We start from the raw sequence: 13,808 nt of genomic DNA, 5'->3' as shown, positions 1-13,808 counted from the left end.
TTTGTCAGGTGGCACTAATCTGTGAAAGATCAAACCATCTCTCTGCAACGTGTGTATCGTGTTTGTCTCCAGACATTTTACATAGCAGAAGAAAAACAAACAGCAGGGAATGGAAATGGAGCGAGCGTGCAAAGTTCAACGTAAAGTGTAAGCACAGAGCAGATATCGAGGCAACAAATTGGGATTTACAGTCCTTTCACTACCACCAGACACTGGGGGAGAGGCTTTTTGTGAGGGGGGAAGCCTGACATTACTTGCCTTTGGTTCCCGTTGTTGGGATTATTGTTTTAAGCCGTGCTTAATTGTCATGTCTCCACGGCCACATCAAAAGCCAAGAAGATTAGGTTACAGGGAGTGTTTGATGTCAAAATACAAAATAAATAAAAGGAAAGCTGAAAAGGTAGCATATTTTCCATGATGTCTACTGAGGTTTTTGCCTCAAACATTCTTTTTTTTTTTTCTTTTTAATTTTGCAAAGGTTGCACTTATAGTGACAAGATTTCATTTACTTACTTCCAAATGACTCCACTGCTTTCCTGCAATAGCTCGAAAGGGTTAATATCCCCTCTTTGATGGCAAACATGGTATAATTAACGCAAACTTCTTAAGTATCCTGGTGACCTGTAGATGGCCACATGAGAATTTTGTTATTTACTGACTTGCCAAACGTTTATTGCTTATAGCAGGACAAGTGGGAAGCAGGCATTAATTTTGATGCTGTTATCTGTGATTGTGTGTAAAGTTCATAGCAGAGAGTGCCTATATGTCAACCGCAATTAAACATTTCCCTGTTTTTTTAATGAATTTCATGTTGGTGGAGGGGGTTGGACTGGCAGCTTTGCAAACTGAAATCCTGCCCATCGGCAGAGCAGGCATGACAGAGCCAGACACAGGACAACTTCCCCTTACCTGCAGGCTGCAAAAGAAAACAGTCTGGCGCCACGGAGCATTTGATCCTTGGCTTCTCCACAGAGACAGTCAAATCAGTACCAACTGTGGCAGGGCACAGAGGGAGATTTTTGTGGTGTGACATCTCCCCTTGGAAACCAGCCTGAAAAACACCAAAAGTGAAGCCAAAAGTGGCTATCAGGTGAATATGTTCATTTATTACCAACCTGGACTGGATTAGAACGTGTGACCTAGAAGTAAAATGCTTTGTTTAGCCCAACTCCCTGGGCCATCTGGCCCTCACAAGTAAACATTTCTAAGTGAGATTAAGTGAGCGTTCTTTAAGCGCGGTGATATGAGTGCAAACCAGGCTGCTCTGGATCTAACAGATCAAACCTCAGCATCAGGGCAGCCGGCCGGTGCCGATTCAGAAACACCATTTGCTTGAACAGCTTTGGGCGCAATTCTCCGTGGTGTCGGCTTTGCAGTCAATCCCGATTCAGTCTCGTGTCCTCGTCAGATCCAGAGCTCATCCTAAATCCCGGGCTCAGATTGCACCAAGGTGCTGCTGGGAGGTCGAGGGCCCCATCAGAGGAAACTTATGCGAGAGACTGCAGTAAGAACTACGCTGCATTTGCGATAAGAACTCAGTTGCGTTTCTCAGCGCCAAAAGCTGAGCAAAATGCAATCGCAGGGTAGGAGATGCTGCAGACAAAACATCCAGCAGGTATTAACACAATAGAGAACTAACCCCTCCTTCAGGGAAAGGCTTCGACATACTGCTGAGGGAGGGAACTGCTACTGTTTGGACTATAAAAACTGAATCGGGGAAGTATAATGTTAACCCAGCCAGGCAGCAATGCCAGGGAGAAAACAGCTACCTGCCTGTATCCTGCTCCCGCGCCTCTCCCTGCGGTTCTGCACTTGGGGCTGCAGGGAGTGATTTGGAGGAAAGTTGGCTCTGGCTTTGGAGGGTCGAGAGCATGTGTAAATCATCTAGAGTTGGGCCTATCAATGCCAGAGTGTGGACACAGACCCTCGTTTCTCCTAAGCACTTCAGAGCTTCACCAAAGTCTTCCCAGTGCTTTTATTTTCCTCTGGACCTTGATTCAGCTCCTGCCTGCTCTCCGTCAGGCAGAGAGGATGTAGCAGATTTCTTTACCTGGGACACAAGAGCATTATATTGGCTGTTTTGGTTGCGATTTTTTTTTATCTCTGGTTCTTTTATTCCCTCCCACCTGCCCATATTGGCATTCTGGTAGCAGGTTATACTGCTAGAGTGATTTAAGGGCATCCCTGTAAATCCCTACTGCATTTTGCTATAAAATTCAGATTAATTTACCATGTCCTGCTGCATTTCAGCCATCTGCTAGTTTGTTTTTTTTTCTTTTCTTTTTTGTAGACCGTTGTAAAATTTTGAGGTAAAAGCACCCCATTTTGAGAGGTAATCTGTTAGAAGAGAACTAGATAAACAAAAAGAACAGACCAAAACCATTCACGTAACCTTTGTGCCCACAGGCACTCTGGGCCGCGCACTGTTTTTCTCTATCCAAGCAGAACTCCCACCAACACAGGGAAGATGTTCTTCATGACGAAGCACATCTCAGGAGACAGACCACTGCCTGACTGGTGCCAGGACTCACCCCAATCCCTCACGCACTCACTTTCTGATAACAAAGCTACGGCGCTCCGTGCCTCAGTTTCCCCTTGCAAAACAGGCACAAAAAAAGACGTGACCTGCCCTATCAGCTACGCACAAGCGTTGACTCGCTCCAGTCTAGCAGACTTCTGGGCAAGTTTGAACAAATGTCAGCGTGTGGTGCGTACTGATAGGCACCGGGGAAGGGCACAGCACTCTCCTCTCCAGGTTAGAGGCTCCTCCCTGCCGCCGCTGCAGAGCTCTTGCGCTGCCATTAGCCTCTCCGTACAGCTGTCCGTGGCAAAAATGACACATTGGAGAGATTAGTCATTGGAGTGTATCACCCGGCTGCTCCCAACTGCTGTACACGCACACACACACGGAGCCACACGCACGCACTGCCTCCAGCTCCATCTCCCATGCTGTCAGCCCCTGACCTTCCTTTCACATGCTCTGATGGTCACTAGAAAACTGCAAGAGAACACAGTTGCGGTATTAAATAGCCCTAATTTGTCTCCAAGCCTTTCCCCTCCTCCCCCCACCTCGGTCTCCCGCGACTTAACGTTTAAACCAGCTGAAGTTTACAACAAATCAAAGCCTCCCTATAGGCCCAGATTGTCTAAATACGGAAAACAGGAAGTGAGTAACCTTCAACGGGAAATTGTTCATCCGATGGAGGCCAAGACCCAAGGCCCGGCGCTCCACAGTCCTGCCCCAGCACAGGCAGACACAGCCTGTACCGAACGGACACTCGGCGTTTCGCAGGAGGGAGGGGTTTTGGGAAACTTTTGCTTCTCTTGCCGTCACGTTGTTGCTGCTCCAAGAACGGAGATGGTGCTTGTGCCCGTGCAGAGCAGTGGATGGGCAGTTTGGGAGGGTTGTTTTTAAGAAGATTGGGGATGGGATGGAGAAGCAGACCAGGGTCAGAGGAGAAAACGGAGAAGATGCGTGAATCCAAACTAAAACCGCCTCTTGCTTCCTATGAAGGTGAAGATGGCAAGAGTACCACGAACAGCATTGGGCTGCTTCCAGCACGCAAGGGCGGGAAGCGATTTTGTGTGACAGCCCACTTGGTGATGAAAAGGAGAACACTTCATTTCCTAGGCAGAGAGAATAATAATTTATTTTTGTAGAGTAACTTGCCTGCTTCCCCCCGCCAGGAAAGATCCCAAATTATTTTACCGGCTGTTTATCTAAGGCTTATATTATTCACTACTGAATTGCAACCATTATTCGGGTGGAACACAGCAGCTGTTTAACAACTCAAAACAATGCCCCTTTTTTACGGAAGGTCATATTAAGATCCTCTCTAACTGAAGGTGAACTTCTTGTTACGTGCCTCGTCCACTGCAATAAAGCTTTGCTCACAGTTATACTTCTGCCAGAATCACAAAACTGCCAAAGAAACTAGGATGCACAAACACATCCAAGCATGCCTGAGTCCTTCCACTCCAACTCTGGACAGGACTAAAGAACCACGTACCACAAAGTGGCCCCGGGGTTGTAGATAACTTTCTTCCGACCCCCTTGGAGCCTGCACCTATGCTCATATGCCAGTTTTGCTCTGGGCAGCTCATGGGATAAACACCAACCACCGAGCCTAGCGTCTCTGATTTGAGAAATGGACGGAGGAAAAGGTGACACAGCCTGATCTGTAGTTTGGCACCACTGTCAAGGAGATGCGGGTTGGTTGGTTCCTTGCCCCAGGGCTGGGAGCAATACAGATGAAGGGCACTCCTGGGGCAGATGTGCACACATGGGACAGTCAGTCTCCAGAGGACATTCATGCAGAAGGCACAGCTGGAATTAGACCTACCTGATTGGGATGCTGCACCTCTACAAAGACTGGGGCTTCAGAGAAATGTACAGCAACAGGTAACCGTTGGGTCTTTTGAGGAGGACAAGTTAGAGCTGAAGCTTCGAGTTAGATGTCTTTGCTGCAGCATTTAAAATATTGCTCTGAATTTACCTTTTAAAAATATATTTTAAATACTGTTTATAGGCAGAAATATTTTCCCTCTTGCTCCTACAGTCTTTTTTTGTAATGATTTCCCCAGATTTCTCATGGTTTATATAGGTGGCGTTTAACTAGACTTGTGGCATTTGCTTCACAGAGATTGTCTCTCTTGCATAAAGATGAAGTTTAGTTGGTTGTTTGGCTAGCAAACCAGCTGGCTGGGAGAAAGATGCTCTTAATCAAACAGCCTTGCTGCCTCTCTGGGGAGAACTCTGTCTTTTTTCCCATCACAACAGGTTTCCTCTTTGTTCTCTGGTGGGCAGGTGTTGTCCCACTGGGATGTGGAAAAGGGCAGGCTCTGATCCCATCGAAGATAGCCCTATTGGTAACAGATCAGAGGGGCATCCCTAGGTTGTGGGAGAGTATGCCTGTCTTGCTTCACTGGCTGGTGAATAATAGAGCTGGCTCTCAGTGATACTTGCAGGGTTTTTAACAGGAGTCCTGTTCTCCAGAGGGACAATGAAAGGGAAAGGAACCCAGAGGGTGATGGCTGTGTGTGGCATTGCCAGAAACCACAGCTGGTCCTGCAAGCGATGGGAACGGAGATGATGCTTCTATCCAGGAAAGATGCAAAGAAATGCTCCCCCACTGCATTACCTGCTTTTCTTCTCTTTCTCCATCGCTTCCACAGCAGGCTGACTTTGAGGGATGTGGAAGTGAATTTTGCTCCAGTGGAAGGTGAGACACAGGTAATCCCAGAGATGGAAACGCTATTGTAACCCCTCATCTCAGCCAGCCCTTGGTCCTTCCATCTTGAGGGTTACAGCAGCTCTGTTCTGACTTCCTGGGAAGAAAGCACTGGGTGTGTAGGCTAAAGGAGGTCAGGGAGCTCCAACATCATCCCTGGCCTTGATGAGGTGACCGGGGAACAACGCTTGTGGCTTGCTCAGTGGAGCCTGTCTGCCTGCAGTCCAGACATAGCATGGAGTAGCTTTTCTTCTGCTGACCTTGTGCTCACAGGAGCTGAGATAGCAGCAGGGATCTTCAGTGCATTTCCTTCTTCTGTAGTTTCTAAAGTGATCCAGGAGGCAAATCCACTGTGCCCAGGAGCTACAGACTCCTGAGATCTAGAATAGGCTCTACACCTGCTCAACTCAGAAGTTTAGTGTCTCTGCCCGCTCAGTTAAGGCAGGATTTATCCACCTCGCATAGGGTTGGGGTGATCCATTCGTCTGTGTTAGTGCAGGCCTTGGACACGGTCACGTCCCGAGAATGGAAACTTGAAGCTGGATACATGCAGCAGCCAAAATATGCAGCTCTGCCTGCAAACCATACCATAGGCACGTTCACAAAGTATGCACCAGCACCATGGGCCAGAGGCTTGTCCAAATGAAGCAACAGCTCTTACAGACACTGTGTCCAGGCACAGGCTCCTTGAATTTCCTTTCTTTGGTGAGATCTCTTTGGCCAGTGTCATTCCAGCTCCAGCAAAGCCATCCATGAGGGACCCACACCTGCTCAGCAATGGCCCTGCATCCTCGAAAGAGTTAACCCTGAGCTCCTGACTCAATGCACAGGAATGCAGCCACCTCAGGTAGAGTCTCACTGGGGCCAGCCTTGAACACCGCCTTCACCGCACAACTCCAAACTGAACAGCGGCTGCACTTGGTTGTGTGAGGACTGACAAGAACAGAGATGGTACCAGCATGTTAGACAGCTGGCTATATTTTAACATGCTCTTTTTGCTTTCTTTTCCTACATTCTTCCTTAGTGCCACGTGGAAATTACGCTCCTTTTGGCCTACGCCCCCTGCGCCAGTTGGACATCTTTTCACCTGCACCCTCTTTCTTGATGTTCTCTTTCCCACGTTTCACTCTCCCATTTACATCCTTGCTGAATTTACCTCTGTGGCTCACAAACCAGCCAGAGTCCTTTACTTCTGCTGCACTAGGGCCTGGGAAGAGCGGTCATTCTCCTTGCAAAGCCACCACTGCGGGACGCTCCTCCACGCGATCCAGCCCTGCCACTGCTAGCCCTGCCTGCAATCACCGCCCCTGCTCAGCATTCCTGCAGGCTGCTTTCACTTTTAGCCCTGATACAGAACAAACCCAGCTCTCTTTCCATGTACACATACGTATGTATTTATACACATACCCCCCACCACAGAAAGAGACCTATTTTGCAAGGTTTAATATGCTCCGAGTTCTGCTGCGGACTCTTCCTCTTTTGTTGCAGCTGCGGTTTTAGGGCAGGCTTTGTGGGTTTGAGAGAGTCCTTGGATGCCTTGGGAAACGTTCTGCAAAAGCAGACTTTCTCTCCATGCATTCTGCACTCCAGCCACCAGGTCCTGAAATCTCCACGCACAGGATTTCCCCTATTTAGACGAACACAAAATCTCCTTGCCTCTCAGGCATAGTTTCTGATTGATACTACTGGTTTATGCCTGCAGTGTCAGGCAAAGAAACAGGAGACCTGGCTGCGCTCCCTCCTCCATCAGCAGCAGCTCTAACCGAGCTGCAACACAGCATCAGAATGCTCCTAACGGGCTGAGGAACACCACCTCACAGCCACAGCAGCCCTGGTGTAAGCTGCTTTGCCACAGCTTGGGAGAGAATAAGATCTTACTCGCTATCCTTAATGTCTCTGTCCATGACACAGGAAAAGCAATACTACCTACCTTGTAAAAAATAAGGGAGAGCCTGCGAGCACCAAATAACTGTGAAACAAAACCACTCTCTGCCTCTCCTGTGCTTGTCCTAGTTACTCATGAGGGAAAGTAACTCTGGTTTAGGAGAGCTGAGGATTAGCCTAACACACCTGGGTACCACCTGCTGCTTTAGTGGCTCCAGCTCACAGTTTTGTGACAAGCTGGGTGCTTGACAGCAATATCCCTTTGAAATGCCATGTATACTGCTCGGAGTTTGGAAAAGCCTTGCTCCGGCACAGGATAATTGTCAATATGCATGAAGACAAGCTTCCTGGGGTTGGCTGGGGGCAAGAAGGGGACAGCTCGGGTGGAAAAAATGCTTCAACCACTGCACAAGGCATGCGGTGCTCGTAACCAGCTAACCAGCAACTTGGCTCTATAGAGTTAGAGCAGCCTTGAGGTGGCTCTGACAGGCAAAGCACACAAATGCTGTGGGGAAAAAAAAAACACAACCCACAAAGCAACAGAAATGCCTCACAAGGTTTAAAAGCACAGTTGTTCAGCCTTGCCTATTTGTATGGGAAGCGGGAGCCACAGCTCCTGAACGTGGAGCTGGCAGGCGGCATAGGAGAGGAGAGGGAGGCGAGATATGTGGCTGAGGAATTTGCAGCCTTCAAGTTCCCTCTCTCCCACCTCCTCCTCTCACAGGAAATGAAAGAAACCTCTTTTGTGGAAGGAAGATGGTAGGTGTGCATGCGTGAGTGTGTGCTGGGGAGCAGCCTGGCCTCGTGGTCTCCTTCCCGGTGTGCAAGCCTGCACGCAGGGCCATGTGTTTGCACGCACGCGTGTGCACTGTTACGCTGAAGTGCTCAGGGCTGGCCCAGGGCCGTTTCTCAGAAGTCTCCTCATGCGTGTCTGAAAAGGTGGATGAGGCAACGGAAGCGGCAAAACCACCAGCATGCCCAGGCCCCAAATGACTGCCTTTTCACTTTTTTTTTTTTTCTTTATTCTGTAAAGCAGCCCCCTCCACTTCTTCCTCCTTCCCTCCCCCCCTCTCTGCCCTGCTGAACCGCAGTGCCGGAGCGGCAGAACCTGAAACTGGAGGAGAGCAAAGGGTGCAAAAAAAGTCCGTGGCCGCTGCAAAGAGCGATGCTGGGGGCCAAGGCCAGCAAAAGTGGCCGTGGGCACGGCCGTCTGCAGCCACTGCTGCCCTCACTCAGACCTGAGCACAAACCAGAGCAGGTGATTCCTACTTTCCTGAATAGAGCAGAGCCTACGTTCAGCCCTTGTAGTTTTCTGGGTCAAAACAAAACCCTACACAAATAATAATTTTTTTTTAAAAAAAGGTATATTTTTTACATGTTTTCTGTAGAACAAAAGGTATTGGGTGAAAGAAAGGAACTGAGAAGGTGGGAATCTCCCAAGTGGGAAGGACAAATTCAGCATTGCCAAAAAAATTGCATAGTGCCAAAGAAAAAAGGCAAATGCATTGAAGACAATTAAGAAATTGAGCAAGTAAGGTGCCGTGTGAGGTGGTCCAGAAATCCACCCATGTGTAAGGCAGACGGGGTCCTTACACGCACAATAAGTAAGGTGGGAGAGAAAAAGAAGAGTAAATAAAGAAGAAGAATGCAAGAAATAAGAGTGTGCAAAGCCTGCTCAGAGATCTAAGGATTAAAAAGAAAACCTTTAGTAGAAATGGAAAACAGGGAGGCAACCAAACAAGAATATTCAGTCAGTTAAGGCTTGCAGGGAAAAGATAAGGGCAGCAAAAATGCAGAATGAGTTAATTATAGCCAAAGGGATTAAGGAGAATAAGAGGCCTTTTACAAATATATCAGGGGAAACAGAAGCACTAGGTAGAAGGTGGGTCTGTTAATAATAGGTCAGAGTAGGGAAGGAAAATAATGAAACAAGGGGACAAATCATGCCAGCAGCAGTGTGGGCATCTTCCTGTTAACAGCCAGTCTGAGACCTCCACGCCAGCGTGACAGGTCCATTGACCGAGACTGGTTTCAACCCAGAGACTTCAACCCAGATCTGAGCTGCCATCACAGTACAGCTGAGTATGGAAATGTGCCACGAGTCTCCCCTTGCACTGCCTGACACCTTCCCTGAAGAAATCAATACATTTTCAGTGATTTAATTGCCTCGGCCTGGCTTTTTGTGGTGTAGGAGGCTGGAGAAAGCACATACACCAACATTAGGCCACATAGGCAGTGCAATGGCCTTGGAAGAAGACCTGGTTAAAACACACCAGCGGGTGATAGACTAACGGACCAATTAACTATGGGCTTCTCATCAGCTCTTATGCCTTGGCTTGGCTATTTCCTGTCATTTCCCCCCCCCCCCCCCAAAGAACAAGAATAAACCCCAGGAAATCCCTTGAGGCTGGAAGCAGGGATTAACAAGTTTTAGGACTGCAAAACTTGCATCTCACTGATTTGCGATCCAAATTCTCACCTCCTAAGAAATTTTGTGCAAGGATTTTAAATATTTGAGATATGCACACATTCCTGCCGTCAGGATTTTGGCTTTCTCCCTCTCCAGAAATAAAGTTTGGCTCCAAATCCCAGATTTCCCTCTCAGTTCCTATAAAAACAAGAGGCTCAGTCAGGAAAATTACAGACTATTTATGTTTTCTCAAAGTAAAAAAAAAAAAAACCCCAAAAAAACAAACCCCCAACAAAACTGTCAGGAGATAGAAACTGTTTCACCCAGCTCTTTCACAGGAGGAAACCCATCGCTCTCCTGCCTGCCTGTGGGCGCCTTTTTGCATACTGGAGGCTTTCCTTGAACAAGACCCCTCAGGCACCCTCCAGCCCCCATCTGCCAGGGAGTCACACAGTGAAACAAAGGGCCAGCTCCTTTGTCCGAGGAGACAAGGTGCCAACCTGCCTGTCTCTGTTTACCAAAGGGAGGGATGTTAGCAGGGTGAGAATGGGGGGCTGGGACCATTGCTGGGGTGGGGGCCATTTGTCCTCTATTCCCGGCTCTCAGGCGCTTTCCCCTCCCTGCTGTCTCCCTCTGATTTTCATGTCTTGCCAGCCTGGCTTTTTGAAATGCCTTAGATAGTTTAGGAGGCTGCTGATTAAAAATAGATAGATAGATAGATAGATAGATAGATAGATAGATAGATAGATAGATAGATAGGCAGGCTCTATTTCTGTAAGGAAAACCAGGGAATGGCCTCATAGCCCAAACTCCTGTGAGCTAATTCGCTACAGCTCCATCCACCAAAGATACAGGGTGCTCGTGTAACCCCATGGTAAGGTGGATGCACACACACAACCCGTACCTTGTCCTTTACTCAGTGCTCACCTTTTCCTGCACCCCTACCTGGTCTCCTACAGAGAGCAGACAGCGAGGTGATGCTTGGGCTGAGTTCTAGGACAGACCTGGCAGTTATGTCAGTAACAGCCCTGCCGATAGACGCTGGTTTGGGGATGGCAACTGTTGATTTTCTACCAAGATGTATCCCCACACAGGGTTGATCCAGAGTAGTTTGGATCAAACAGGGAGGTAGATGAAAGCCCTGCACTCACAGAGGCTTTCACCTAGCATACCTGTTGCACATCCATGACAGCACCATGTCCTCCCCCCCCGCCCCCCGTTTGCACACTTAACTGCATCAGAAATGGACAAACCCAGCCAGCAAAATGCATTGGACACCAACATTGGAGATTTTCATTCCATGCTCATCCTACTTATCTTGGAGACCACACAAATGACAAAACCCAGTGTTGACCTCCCCTTTTACCTACGTTGCACGTTACAAGGTGAACCCTGCTACCTCTTGGCACTTTCAACCCAAGTATGTAAAACTACACAAGGAGGGAGGGAATAACAGCAGTCCATCATAAAAGAAAAGGAATATACTGTGTTTTATAGGTTTTTTCCCCTTATACCATCGGTTCTTTTACCAGTACGATCTCTGTTGGGTGTTATGTTAGAGGGAATCTGCAGGGAGGTGCTGAGCAGGAGATTAAAGGAGCTATAATAAATAGATGCCATTGTTTTCTGTTGCACCCTCAAACTGAGGCATGACACACAGGTGATGCTTCTATAGGCAAGTATACATATGTTCCCCCCCTCTCTTGCTATATCTGCCCCGCAGTATCACCACAGGAGCCCTCACGCTTCCTCCGTGCACTCTGGCACTCAGGGATCCAAACAGGAGCAGCAGGGTTCCAGGAACATTGCTGCTTCCCTGGCTCAGCCCCTCCTGGAGCAGGGACAGAGTTTGCTGGCTCTCCCAACTCACCCGGCCTGTTCCTCCCCTGCGCAGAGGCTTGCTACAGTAGACCTAACCTGCCCTTTATTTTTCTTCTCCTTCTGAGCACCCATCCTGCATCTCCCAGCTGCCCACAAGATGGTTTGTAAAATCCAGCCAGAAGCAGAGGTAGTGTTGCGGGGAGGGAAAAGGAGGTAGAGCCCAAGCCAAGAAGCTTCAGCACCGAAAGCGGCAGCCACAGCGGAAGGCAGCGCTTTGAATGATCTCATGAATCAGCCACGACATTATCTACAGTGAAATGCCTGGGAAGGGGTTTCCCATGTCCTACCCTGACCTGGAAGGTTGAATCCACAGGGGCCTGAAGGGCATTTTCATTGCCAAAGACAAAGGCTAAATCAGAAGGAAATGATATTTTATTTAACCTCTGCAGTGGGATAGGGGCCTGAGGGGAGGGTAGAGGCAGGGGGGTGGTGACAGAGGGATAACACGGGGGATTCAGGACAGATAACTCAGTAACATATGGGCTTTCACTGAAGCAGCGTGTCCCACCGAAAAGCCAATTTCCCTTGACGTGCTGTCAGTCGCTGCCTCCCTCAGGGCTGTGCTCTGCCATACCAACGTGCTGTTCGGTGCCAATATGGAATTTCCTTTTGGGAAAGCGCCGCAATAATTGTCTCTCCTATTTACACAGCGCTTTCCAGACAATGTGCCAGAGGCTGGAGCCCTTATACAGGCAAAGCTCTCAGGGACACCCTGACTTGGCTTGAAAGTCAGCTAGGGCTCTGAGTACTCAGTGATGTAAGACCAGGCTGCAGGACTGCAAACCTGTTGGTGCAAGGACCAGCTCTCCTCTAGGTGCCCCATTCCCAAAGTGTGGCTGGTGGCCATAAAAGAAATCAACATCAAAAGGGCTTTGGAGTGGTGGGGTGGGGTGGGCTTACCTCCTTGTTTACACGGCATTAGAGCTACAAAGGCTTTAAATGCCTTCTTGACATGGCATTCCTATAGGAAGTTGCTGTAGATGTCCTCAGGACCTAGGTGATCTGGCAGGCGGGTGGGGAAGGGCTATCTAGCAGGGAGGGACTGGGAGGGAAGGCAGGGGAATGCAGCAGTGCCTCTAGGGGAAGGTGGGGCCCATACCACCCTGGATGGTGGGCTTTATGCAATAAGGCCCCAGAGGAGGGGTGGGGGCCATAGCTGTGGCAGGCAGTACAGCCTGTGGTGCCAGCAAGGTGAGGCCTGGGTGGTGGAGTCCACTCTGGTCTTCCTCTGATGAGCCTGAGAGCCCTGCTCTCAAGGCAGGGAAGATAACGTGCATATCTGAACATCTCCGATTCTTCTGTGAAGCTCAGTCTTTCCACGACTGTTCTCTCTCAGTTCTTAGCCAACCCAGAGAGACAAATAGGGTGGATCAGAGAACCAGAGGTGTGAGAAATGGCAAAGACCTTCATTCCAGATAATTTCCTCTAGTATTTCATCAGACCAAGTAGGCATACAATAGCACTTCACCACTTCCTTTGGGAGGTAGTTTCCATACCTCTTATGCACCCAGGAACAGGTTGTATTTTGCCAAATTTCTGTTTCGCTGTAAGCAGAAAATAGTCATGGATGTCAATGTGAATTTTTACAAGTGCAAAGGACATAAAAGTCACACCCCCTCCAGTCCCGTCTTCCAAAGTACCAAAATATCACACGTCGAAGATCCTCCTGCTGAGAGCTGAATTCCCCCTTCACGCAAAGTGCAAGAACTGAGGCTTGTTCCAAGCGTTTCTATTTCAGACTCTTGGTCTTTCAGGCTTGTGCTGAAGACCTGAGGACCATATTTGTTTGTGCTCCCTCTGCATTTAGGGGCCCAGCCACAGCCCCCTGTGCCAGGAGATGTACAAAGGCAACATAGAACCTCAGCCTGTCCTAAGCACGTTCCCCCAGATACGTGTTTCCTTAGAGGTCCTGGGTACTTTGGGGCAGGTCAGGCACACACCAGTTCTCCAGCTCTGCTGTGTGGGGAACCTACAGCACAAATTGATCTGTGGGGAGCGTGACCCAAAATGTCAAAACAGGGCCTTTAACATTTTCCACTGCCACCAAACCTGTTTGACTGAATTGCAGGTTAAAAAGGCATTGTGTCTATAATTGTTGGGCTTTAGAGAGCATGTCTTTTCCTTTAATGAAATACCTTGCTCATTCCATTCGAAAAGGAACCAAAGACTTCTCAGGTTTATGATAAAGTTGTAAAAATTTTATTTACCCCATATTTCCTGCTGGGTTATTTATGAGGCATTTTGTCAGCTCTCATAAAACTGCCTAGTAAAATATATTTTCTTACAAAAAAAATAAAATCATTTGTGCGGAACATCTTGAGAGCAGCGAGGACAGAGTTAATGGGATACACACGTTCCGACCCTGGGAGAAAACAAAACAGAACGAAAGCCAGGCATTGTTG

Source organism: Grus americana, chromosome 11 (assembly GCF_028858705.1).
Source record: "Grus americana isolate bGruAme1 chromosome 11, bGruAme1.mat, whole genome shotgun sequence".
Taxonomy (NCBI): domain Eukaryota; kingdom Metazoa; phylum Chordata; class Aves; order Gruiformes; family Gruidae; genus Grus; species Grus americana.
Note: the sequence above shows the minus strand (reverse complement) of the source record.